The 12996-nt window shown below is 37.1% G+C and overlaps 1 protein-coding gene across 2 annotated transcripts in view; it reads right to left on the reverse strand.

The window, feature by feature from the left end:
- fbxw7 (F-box and WD repeat domain containing 7) overlaps nt 1–12996 on the reverse strand; it is a 167332-nt gene that overhangs the window by 133046 nt on the left and 21290 nt on the right. Inside the window, exon 2 of one of the 2 annotated variants that reach the window (XM_052545196.1) lies at nt 647–702. The exons of the other annotated variant lie outside the window; for it this stretch is intronic. The gene's annotated coding sequence lies outside the window, so the exon portion shown is untranslated. The remainder of the gene's footprint in view (nt 1–646; nt 703–12996) is intronic. 2 annotated transcript variants of the gene reach the window in all.

Consider the following 12996-nt stretch of genomic DNA (forward strand, 5'->3'; position numbering starts at 1 on the left):
GTCGGGGACATAGTAACATTGCGGTAATCGATCCGGAACGAGCGCTGTGTGAACAAAAGCCAGATCTAATTCGGTATCGAAGTGATGACGCGCGTTATCGCGCGACTCTTTTACCGGCTGTTTTGAAGGAAGATCAACATTCGCGACGAAAACACATGTGCAAACTGTAATGAAGCAGAGATCAGTTAGTTCCTCACTTTCCGCGCTGACGCAGAGATCGTTTGCTTGCTTCAGTTAAAGTATAACGTGCCAAGCGTTGTCGACTCGTACATTACACGTCACGCGCTGATGTCACGTGTCGTTACGGGATCTTCAGGGGTTGTGTGTGAAAGCACGCACATATACCGGGTCATCACTGGCTGTGTGAAAGTGCCAAATCTAGCGACCAGGGAACAATTACAGGAACACTTTACCGCTGTATTTGCCGGAATGGCAGTGTGAAAGGGGCTTATGAGTAATGGCTGCTGAAAATTCAATATGTATATCTTATATCAAAACAGAAAACAGGCATTTTTAAATCACAATATTATGATCTTACTCTATTTTTGATCAAATAAATACAGCCTTTCGAATGGCAGTGAAGTTCTCAATACAGGTTTTTCTTCAGTAACAGAAGATCAAATTTATACATCAAGTAGTTACTTACGATTCACACGTCTGGCAGCTCAGAGTCCTTCAGATGTGGTTCTCCACCTCTGACTTCTGTGAATAAAGAGCATTAAAAGGGCATTAAAGGTCATCTAATTTCCTCTTGTTGTTATGAAGGATTCACATACCAAACCTCTTAATTTCATTCAAAATGCTGCAGAATAACCATTTCTAGTACACATGCAGTCATGGAATGGAAACACCTTATTAATCTTATTGTGAAGGATTCATCATTCATTTTTTTACCTTATTTTTACCTCATAAGCTAGTGATGTATGCCAGACTTCTTCAATAATTCAGTCTACATAAACCCCAATCCTTCTTAACGATTGACTACAAGCTCATATTTACATCTGTCTACATCCAAATCAACAACTGATGAACAGAATCCTGTATCCAAGTCCCTGCCCTGCATGTTTTTTTCTTGATTCACTTTTTCACTCATCACAATATTGAAGAAAAGATCTGTCACTGCATCTATTATATCGCAACTTTATATACAGGGCTTTTGTAGGGCAAACACGAAGATAGCATCACCCCTGGTAGCAACATATGGTTTCTGCATTGGCTTTTAAACTACTGAAGATTTTTTTTTTCTTACACCTACACTTGATTAATGATGATAATCTTCATAAATGAACAACTTTTTTGTGTGAATTTTAAAGCCTAAATATAATTGCACGATTTAAAATATAAATATGGCTAAACAAACTACACCATGGTCACTTGACTTCAATTATCACAGCCTCAGAGAAACTGATATTTTTTATTTTTTTTAAAGGGAAAAAAAAATTATTTTATGTAATTTAATTAACTGTTTAAATATCTTGACCTTCTGTTAAACACAGACTCAGTTCAGGCATTTAACCAAAAACTCCTTAACAAAACAAGAAAAAAAAAAAACTTTAGATTTTTGGACAATGACAGTGAAAGCGTCAAAACATACATCCAGATTACACAGAAAATAAGTATAACCTGAAATGCACTCTACGATGCTGTTCAATAACACCATAGGCGTGACCATAGAGAACAGGGGCCACTGAGAGGAAACCAACTCATACACACACCATTCATTGTAACTTATACCACAAGAAATGTTTTCATACACAAATTCGAACTTCTTTCACTCTGATCCCAGAGGTAACATGAGGACAGTCTACTTCCTGCTGGCTTAATACATGACAAAGACAGTAGAGTACAAAAAACTAGCACTGCGAGACTAGATGGCATGTGACCATTTACATGCACCTAGGGAGAAAAAAAAAGGTGTCTCAAATTGAAATGACAACAATTTCCCAGGATTTTCTCAAGTACCTTTTACAAAATTGACAATGGGGGGTTGAAACAGCATTGGGCAAGAGTGATAATTATTAGATAAGACACAGACAAAAGGTTCCCAAGCCTGACAATTTGTTTCACCAGCTTATTTTTGCATGGTTCTAACGCAGTTGAATTCCTACTGTTCAGAAAACAATAAACTCTAAGATACATGTGAAACGGAGCCATAAACAGTGCTACATTTGAGAAAAAAAATAAATAAATAAATAAAACCTACTTATGGTCATTCAAAATAGTAAAAAAAATAAAATATGTTTAAGATATTTACAGTTTACAAAACTATTTAATCCTATTTAAACTCCTGAACATAATAGCCAAAATCAGGCTAGAGATCTAACACTGATTCCTATGATTAAAAACACAAGCTGGAAGAACACAAGAGCAAACATGCTTACATTATTCCACAGGAGAGAAAACCATGCTGACCAACATTTAGGCAACAGGAAAAGAAACACAGATGATTCTAAAGCCAGAACGCCAGATCTAATTCCAAAAAAATGTGTGCAAACTATAATGAAGTAGAGATCAGTTAGTTCCTCACTTTCCGCGCTGACGCCGAGATCGCTTGCTTCAGTAAAAGTATAACGTTCCTAGCGTTTTCAACTCGTACATTACACGTCACGCCGTGATATCACATGTCATTACGGGATCTTTACGGGTTGTGTGTGAAAGCATGCACATATCCCGGGTAATCACTGGCAGTGTGAAAGTGACCCAGGAACAATTGCAGGAACACTTTTCCCGTGTATTTGCCAGAATGGCAGTGTGAAAGTGGCTTACATGGAGCTCATGGATAAAATTATTTTATTTTGTTAATTTCACACATAATATACACTCTATTCCATATCAGGCTATACACACACAGCCAAGGCAAAATAGGGCTGTATTGTAATAGGGCTGTATTAACAAGAATCTGGCGATATGATATATATCATAATACAGGGGTTCCGATACAATATGTTGCGATACTGCCAGCAAGGAGATATATTGGGATATTTCTTATTTTAGGAATAGGATATATTTTTAGGAAAGCTGTCATTAAGAACACAATTCAAGTTTATTTGTATAGAGCTTTTTACAATACGAATCGTTGCAAAGTAACTTTATAGAAAATTAAGTTTCTACAAAATTTAGTAGTAGCTTATAAGTGGTGACTCTGCATTGCAGGTTCACAGTTTAAATTTACAATTGTAACATACAATGTCATTACATTTTGATCTGAACAAAAAATTACATCTGCTTAATATCAATAAAAGCGCCTACAATGATTCCTAAAGAAAACAAAACAATTGTAAAACAGTAAAATAAAATACATTTGTTGAATCTTTCCACTTGGATTTCACATGTTTTTCAGTTTGTATTTATGTTCCGCTTTGGAATCGCCACCCCAACTGCACAAAACGACCCCCAAAATGAGAGAAAGCTGCAGCCGCGCTGCGACCCTACCACCCACCCCGACCTGCCCCGCATGAGCCCCTCTTCACACAGGATGTGGCAGGACCGAGGCAGCGCCCTCGCCATGGTCCAACAGTGGATGTTACCACAAAAGCCCAAAATGACGGCACACTTCAGCTTTGTACAACAAACCAGGAACAGGGACAATTCTTTCATCCTCCATTACTAGCAGCGATATTAATGCTAACATTAGTGGCATGGCCTAATGCTAGTATTTCCTGTCACTCTCACTGTCATTCAGAGATGAAGACTGCCATCTAGCTGTCGGGATGTAAACTCAAAATGAAACAACTGAAATGCATCTTGTATTAATTATTTATATATTTTTTTAAATATCGATATTCCATTTTTGAGAATCGATACTACTATCACCAAACAAAATATCGTTATACGTGTATTGATATTTTCTTACATCACTAATATGTAAATAAATAAATAAATGCATACTAGCCTTCAAAACCCTGACAACTGGCACCTGCTGTGACGAATTTTGATTTGGCTGAAACACTGTCACTTTCATGCAGAGACACTTTTGCCAACGCAAAATAGAAAAGCAAACAAAACCCTCCTCAAGTGGTTACTTGGCACCCAACTAATCTTGGGCCAGTGATGTAATGTTATGTTCCCATGCCCACTCAGAGACAAAGGGCAAAGGAGGGTCATGTTCCTTGAAAGCTATGCAATCCATGTGTGCTGAAATGTTTGTGATAGAGAAATCCTTTTGTAACCTAAATAACAAACTTAAATAGTGTGAAGTAAAAAGAATTGAGCTCAGCAGACTTCCCTTCATCACTTGAAGTAAATATACAATGTAAACAGACAAAAATAGATGGGGGGGGGGGGGTACTAATGCATATGTGAAATATTGGGACAAACCGTTACTTTCAGTATGACGAAAAAAACTCAAAAGTAAAAAAATTATTTGCACCTCCAACAGCAAAACAATCATTCCATTATACTACCGAATACTAAAATTAAATAATTAAATTATCGGCCAATTATCGGTTACGGACCAACAGTGTATTATCGGTGCATCCCGATTTTCTACTAGTGAAATGCATGAAGGGCAGAGCATGACCTGCACAATCTTTTCTACGTGTTTTCCAACATTTAAGAAGTCTTTTAGGAATATACACCCCCAAAGTAATTTAGATGTGCAAGAGCAGCATTAAGTGCTACACAAACAATCACAACCTGCCCACTCCGGCTAGGTTTCTCAATGAGAAAGCTACACTCTGTGTCTGGGTCAAGTATATTTGATACTGTATCTCTCTCCAGAGAAGAGTTTACACCTCTCCCTACCAAAAACCTAAAGTAACCCAGATGTTATGGCAGGATCTAGGTTTCAAATCATGTGTGTAAGCCAGTTTGAAGCAATTTCTTGGTCTAGGTCTGTCCTTGCATAGAGGTTTCCAGAATTTATTTGACTCCCTATCAGTTTAAGATTCTGTATATTCAACTCCGTTTAGTTCACATTCCTCTTTCACTCAAACAAACCCTTAACAGGTAGTGCTAGTACAGAAGAGGGATGGGGAAAGAGTTGTCATAACAGTTCCTGTAAGGATGTGAAATCTGTAGCCTTGGGTTTCTTCATCGGACATGTTCTCACAGTCTCCTGTAAGGGGAAAGAGGTGGGTTTGCTGATCTTTGCGCTCCTATGTCAAGTGTACACACAGATGATGCATGGAAGCAGAAAGTATTAAACGGTGTTAATTTGGCTCAGATAGTTGAGAATTTGACCCAATAAACCACATAGAGGATTAGAGATGCTAGTATTACTCCACTCTTGTGGCTAATGATATACGCTCATGCTAATTAACCAGCCTACATAACTAATAACATAAATCAAAATACATAACAGAAAACTGGTTATTAGTTATAAACTAATGATACATAATACCATAATTTAGCGTATGCACAAAATTGGAATATCCCATAAAACATTTGCGAATAAATCACCATTTCCATCTAATTAATCAAAGAGAACAAAAGCGTAATTTCATGATAAACTAAATATCACTAAGAAAGTAGGAGAAGCCAGTGAATAATATATTTTTTTTCATCCTACTCAACTGTGCTTGCAAGTTTTTAATGCGCATTTTTAGAATTTATGATCTTCTTGCCATTTACATCCAGAGTTTTTTTTTAAGCGATATTCCAAAATGCGCATTAAAAATAGGTGAATGGAAAAATAGCCTGTGGCCAAGACTTAGAAGCAACATCTGGAGACCACACAGATCTAAAGCATGTCTTCTAAAGAAAAAAAACAGTGAAGCAAACCATTTCACTGCAGAGGCACACAGAAAAAAAAAATCTCTTTCTGAAACAAGAAATCAGAACGCCTACACAACCAAATTTAGTTTAAAACTACGGCAAAGGGTGGACGAAGACAAACTTCACTTCCGAGCACTAGTGCTTTTTAATTACATAAGGAAAGGGCAAAGAGAAATGAAACAAAAAAGACAAATTCCTTTACAATAATTTTAAAAGTCACACAATACCATCTGTCTGACAAGGTGTTACTTGTTCTCAGATCAGAAGCACAGGAGGAGTGCTGGCATGGCTGCACCTGGAAGTGAATCCGGAGAAGCGAGAAGAGAAAAGAATTCATAAATCATAGCAGGAATGTGCTCTCGTTTCCTCCACCCGTCCTGCTGCTCTTCACAGAGGTGTTGGTGCTGTGGTTCAAGGCATCCGGGACATGTTTTTCTCATAAGACTGTTGGTTGGGGTTGGGTGGGGTACCTGATCTGAAATCAGCACAGTAGAAGTGCTTTTATTAGGAGCAGGCTAAACTTGACAGTGTGTGTAATGATATAAAGTCAAGCAATGTGGCCCATGGCACAGCTCCACTGTGAGGCCCACCGCAGAGAGCCACGGCTAGGCTCAGGTTACAGTGCGTTCAGGTTCAGATAGCGACGGGCTGGGCCAGTGAGCGTCTACTCCAGTTACAGAGAAAAAATGTGGAACAAAGTGAGAGAGACAAAAGAGGGAGGGAGGAATTCCAAAGATGATACAACTTCTCCCTTGTGGTGAAACTCTAATAATATAATCCATCATAATTCAATGAACATAATTCTATGTAATCCACAACATCACTGTATTAACAATAGAAACATCAGTCTTTCCTCATGAAGTTTGTTGACCGGATAACTCACTTTATGCCACAATTATTAATAAATGAACAGAATAAGGCCAAGATTGTCACTCGTTCACATCAGTGGGAGTTTGTGCACAATGTCAATGCCATGTGTCCACCCAGGTACCCACAGTGATTTCATTGGCTAAAAGAACTTGACAGGTCCTCTGTGTAGTGCCTGATGAGAAATCTTAAAATTCATGGTGTCTGAAATTAAATTATTGCAAACATAGTCTTGAAATACGTTGCACAGACTGTGAAATTGAACAGTTCTTCTTCTTTGGGTTTATATTTAGAGAAGATTTCCATTTGTATGTAAAGTACCAATCATTGAAATTAATAAAATTTTTCGATTGAGACACTACATCACTACAAAACAAAAAAAAAAACTTTTACATGCCTTGAAAATCACAAATGTTAAAATTTCCTACCATTTTCAATGGGAACCCCGACTCTTAATCTGCGAGAGTGACAGACCTCTGACAGAAAAGGGTGAGATTTCACCAAAAACAGCCTAATAGTTTGACACCTCATCCAAAATAAAGTTGTTTCTCATCAGCTTGCCGGATACGGAGCAAGATGAGTCAAGTTATTTCAAAGGCAAAGCTTTCCTTAAAAAAAAAAAGAGACCCCATTCAAGCTATCCAACACTGCGAAAATGTCCTTTGAGGAAAAAAAAAAAATCTATAATGGGAAAAACCCATGACAACATCTGAAACGGTATATTCAAGAGCCAATCTCAGAGCTCAAAGGACATCAACATCTAACCAATCGCATTTTATTAACTGCCTCGAACTAGAAAAGGTTGGTTGAGTTTATCAAAGCAATATCTACCTCAAGATCAGAGTTAACAGGCCACAGAAGTATATTAAGTAATAGACTGAGCAGATAACATGGACCATTTCCACTAGACCATCTCTCATTTCAAGGCCAAGCCAGACGACAGACTAGAAAGAGCCCATTGAGAGGGGAAAAAAAGTCTGGTAAACATATGGCTGTACGGCTGGGAGAGGTTCAGATGTTTTTACCACTGTACTGTTATTGTAAGTGCCCCACAGATCTCTGGGAGAAATTTTTATTCATTCTGTCAGGCCTTTGAGGAAGAGACATCAGAGAAGTAAAGCAAACCTAACAGTCAGAAGTGAGACGAAAAGGTTGAATTCGGGAAGATGGAGAGCAGAGAAAGGGCATGTCTCCTATTTTCCATCCAATCGCATCATCTCCCTCCTCAGAGATGATCACCATCCAGATGGGCCAGCAAGCCTCAAAAAGGCATTTGTCTTCATTAGATCCGAGAAAATGAATAAACAGACTCTGCCATCTGTTTTCGCTGTGCAGACTGTGGGCAAACAGGAACCAGGTGCATAGTAGCAAACACCTGCACTTAATAACATATGATACACTTCCACAACTACACATAGCAGGTTTCAAACACACAGGTTAATGACATGGAGTCCACATTTTAACTTAAACTTTTTTTTTTTTTCAAAAGTACTATCTGTATCCATGTTAGTTTAAATGCTTTTGTAGGGTTCAATATGATTTTTGGAACAAACAAAAGCAACAAACTCTACTTGTAGCCTAACAAAAGTTAGTCTGTCAGTGGTAAAAAATGTTTTTTAATTCCATTAATCAGATCAGTCTGCGGGAACAGCCTTAAGTTTGTGGTTTTGTACAGTTATGGTAATAAAAAAAAACCCACATACAAATATCACAAATTACCAATACTTAAGTTACGCTGTGACCTTGAACCTCAACGTTTGTTATAAAATTTGAAATTTTGATATTGTGTGAGAAATATTAACCTGGGTCCTTTCTATGATATTTCCTGCTTTATGAGATTCTTGTTTCGTGTGGCATGCAGGCAAGTAGTATTTTGTCAAATACCTTAGGCTTTCCCTTCAAGATATTTTTATTTACTTATAAGGTCTGTACAATGAAAATCACATTTCTAATCGCAATTACAATTATGGATGCCCCAATTACGTAATCGTTCAAAGCGGCAATTAATCGTTCAAAGTCCACTTAAGTTATTCTGTGTGCTTAAGATGTGTTTTTTTCTTTCTACGTTATCTTAAGGGTTTTTCCCATTATTTTAATTTTAGTTTAAGTATAACATAATAATACCATTCATATGTTTAACTGTTATAATTTAAAGAAAAAACGATCTGATGTAGATTTGACACTTGAGGCCTAATACTATAAAAAAGGACTAAAATGTTTTGAGTTAGAGTTGTCAGATTGTTTATTTTCATATAAATATACGGCATGCAGTTGCATCAAACAATGGTATAAACATCATTCATTGTGAATTGTGATAATCGTAATTAATAATTGCAATAACAATTTCAAGGAAATAATCAAGAATTCTGATTTTTGTCATAATCATGCAGCCCCATTACTTATTTTTATATATCTCAGGACATTTCTGGATTAATACAGACAAAAAATTCAAAAACTGAAAACCATGCTCATCATAAGTATAATTTATAGCCATGAGGGGAAAAAAAAAGTTCAGACTTCAGCTCATGAAACTTTGTACATGTGTCCATGACTGGCAGCATGCACAAAGAGGTAGTCCCAGCGTACAGCTCAGAGCCAGTCACAAAAATGGAAAGCTTGCATTGTCCTTAAATCCATCAACAGCTAGTCATCAATTCCCCCAAAACTCTAGATGGAGACGGAGGGAGTGAAAGGGGAGGAGGGGGTGATGCTATATTGCATTTCCACCCCGCGTGGGGGAGTGCAATTTCAGTGGCTGAAATTCAAGACAGTGTCTTCTTAGTTTAAAGAATCTTGAGAGCGAGCTGAGGTGAACGAAGCAATAAGCACAGAAAAAGAGGAAAAGATGAGAGTGCTCACAGAAATTTGTTCAGATAAATAAGAAAGGTAAAATGGAAGAAAGCTTGAGCAACTCCCAGGCCGATTGCTGGGAAATTGCACTGTCTGCCCCCAACAGCTGATGTAAAGTGACCCTGTATCAGCTTTAAGAACATTGATGTTCATCCAGAAATGAAAATTGTCTCATTACTCATACTCATCTCATTGTAGTTTTTATTCTTCAGGTGGAGGACAGAGATTTTCTTTAAAAACTGTACAATTAGGGTTTGCATTTTTAGAATATACAACAAGAACCTTTGCTTGCACGAATATTGCAAGACCTATTAGAGCGGTAACTAGGGTTGGGCTGATAGATGATAGCATCGTCCATCGCCGATGGATAGACCTCACGTTGTTGAAACAGATGTTTTCAAAAAAAAAAAAAAAAAAAAAAGACATTTACATGAAACCCGAACCCCTAAAGAGAATAAAAACAAGATGGGAGGAAAATATATATTTCAGTACGTTCTCTTATAGTTATATCATTTGGTAATTTCACTATAAATTGCAGGCATCAGGGAGCCACTATTATGCCTGGCACTGAAACTGCTTTTGAGAGCATGATCGCTTTTTAGTTTCACTTTTGAGATTCGCGATCGCACGTACTCCGTTCATATGGAGCAGCAGTACTCACCACACATTTTACAAGATTAGAGATTTTGTCAGTGGTGCTCAGAGTACAAATCATTCTCCATCGTCCTCAGTCATCTCTCCTTCTTACTCCGTTTATGTGGCAAGTGAAATTTTATGTACTGTAATGTAACAGGCAACAGCAAGTAAACGTTATTTGTTTTTCCGTGCCTTTCTGAATAAAGATTCATTTTCACAAAACCCTGAAAAGAACACTGTAGTCCAAACGAGCCATTTATTTTAGTTATTTTAAATGGATTTTTTTTTTTTTTTTTTTACAAATATATCTAAATATCTCCTTTTGGAGTGGATTTTTAATCTTTTTTATGCCCAAACATACACACTACACTCTGACTAAAATTCAAAAAGTGAAAGAGCATAAGACCCCTTTAACTAAACCCTTTAGATTTAGTCGAATGACTAAAATAGGACTAAAACTAAATGGCATTTTTGACAAAAGGCTATGACTAAAACTAAATAAAAATTTGCCGTCAAATTTAACCCTCACATAGACTCGTCAAGTTGGGCAAGTTGTTGTAGTCTTAAATCGTTTGTTGCTCCATTTCTTTTAATTATTTTTTGACTGAGACAACGAACAGCGTTGCCACTTTATGGAAACTGAAACTTTACGGTTAAAGCCCCAAGAACCCTTTGAGCAGCAGGTCATTTCACTTTGTTTCGGAACCGAGATGTTTTTGCTGTTGCTCTCTCTCTCAATCTTAAGACACTCATTTCCTGACGAAGCACCTTTCAAAGTTAGCCAGTCTCCTTCGAATCTCTCTGTTTCTCTCCTTCTCTACAAGAGAACAGGGGTTTCTTTCAGTGCTCTGAGGAAAGGTAGAACGGTCAGACGAGAAGCTTTTTGAGAACCCTCCCCAGATCACTGGACAGACACTGGTGCTCATTGTCCAACATGGTCTTGATTGGGAAAAGAGAACTGTGGGAATAGACACCGCAAACCCTACTGTCTGCGGTCTAGACACTAACCTGATGTCTAATGTACAGCTAATATTCACATTCATTCAGCTAAACTCTGATCTGAATAGTGCAGATCCTGGATATACACTGACTGTTCCATAGAAAAGCTAGCTGATCTCTTAATTGTTTCCAAACCATTCATCTATCTTCTCAGAAACAAAGTAAAGGAACCATACAATGACAGACAATAAGATGATGTAGACATACACCCAATGTTAAATTAAATTCTTACCCGCAATGTAAAAAGTCTCACTGAGACAATCATGAGTTTCTCCACATCCTGTGGTCAAGGCCAATCAAAACTCTCCATCCCTGAATTTGGCCCAACAGTGGTCTGTTGGGATTGAAGCACTGCCCAATCTGGGTTGATGACTTCCACTCAGATATTGTCCCCCAACAAAAAAAAAAGCACAAGCATTTGCATCTGAGAAGTCAAATTTGCAGGACTTTTTTAGCTCCCGAATGTCTGTGAGGTTCACTCAAAACATTTGACTTTTTTTTTTTTTTACCTGGCAGTAAGCATCAACATGCATGCATTATTTATGATATTGAAGCAAAGTATTGGGTAGGCTGGCTCTATATTAAAGGTGCTAGGAGTGATTTATGGCAGTGCTTCAGGACCCAGATTTTATATCAAAAATTCTATTGTTTATTGTACAAAACTTTGAAGTGTGTATGCTAATGCATTTAGCTTGCATATTTCAACAGTTTTAAGGTGCATATATGGTTAATAAAATTTACTACACAAACACGTTTATCCAACCCTCTACACTGAGAGTAAATCACTTGCATATGCAACTTAATCTTCACTCTGCCGACTATAGATGTCAAATATTAGCCAATGGCTAATAAATTCTCTGATTTTACTCACCAGTGTGTTAGTTGGAGGCTAAGTTTAAATTTAGCACAGATATATTTTCACTCGGCGAACACTCTCTTACTGAGCGCTATAGATATATATATTTCACTCTCCTTCAACTGATCAGTGATACTTTTCAGGTCATATGAATGGACACAAAAGTGCACCTATTTGACTTAAACTCTAGTGTGAAGCGCACACCCTGCCGTCACTTTGTCTCACACATACGCAGAGAGAGAGAGAGAGAATTGACGTGCTACATGTAAGCAATATTTTTTGTTGTATTTTCTTGTCAAAATAACAGCGTTCCTTTCGAATTCCTCAGTTTAAGGACTGCCGGGTTTTCTGCTAGTGGCCGTAGCTAATGCGCAAATGACAATCTCATTGGCTCATCCCTGTTTTGATTTCAGCAAATCAGTTCAAGTGAATGCACACAACATGTACATACATATTATATATATATATATATATATATATATATATATATATATATATATATATATATATATATATATATATATATATATATATATATATATATATATATATATAGAGAGAGAGTCTGGAGAGTAAACTAAAAAATAAAAAATAACTAGCCAATGGCGATTCAATTGCCAAGGTGTCCATAGAGGGTTGTTATCCTCATTTTCTTTCTGCTCATAATGTTCATTCAATCTGCTAATTTTTTTTTTTTTTTTATGATTTTGACATTGCTAAAATATCAAGAACATCTACATTATTGACAGGGTCACGGCCTTTCAGCTGAATGAGAACCATCAACAAAACATCATACAGAAACCAGCAATAAAAGGCCAATCATGCACCCCTAGATTGCTGACATATTTTTGGGGACCAGGATTGTGTGTAGAGGTTTAATTCAGTGTCTGCAACAAGTTAACAAAACAAGTTAACATCACCTAAAGAACCTTAAGAATGGAATTTTACATCTCTTTGAGGGTTACAAATAAAGCCACCAGAAACAAACATCAGGTCAACGATTCATATGTAGTATGATTAAGAAAGTTTCAAAAGCTGTTCAGTAAGAGAAAGAAATGAGGACACAGTACTAT

The sequence above is a fragment of the Carassius gibelio genome, chromosome B1 (assembly GCF_023724105.1).
Source record: "Carassius gibelio isolate Cgi1373 ecotype wild population from Czech Republic chromosome B1, carGib1.2-hapl.c, whole genome shotgun sequence".
Lineage (NCBI taxonomy): Eukaryota > Metazoa > Chordata > Actinopteri > Cypriniformes > Cyprinidae > Carassius > Carassius gibelio.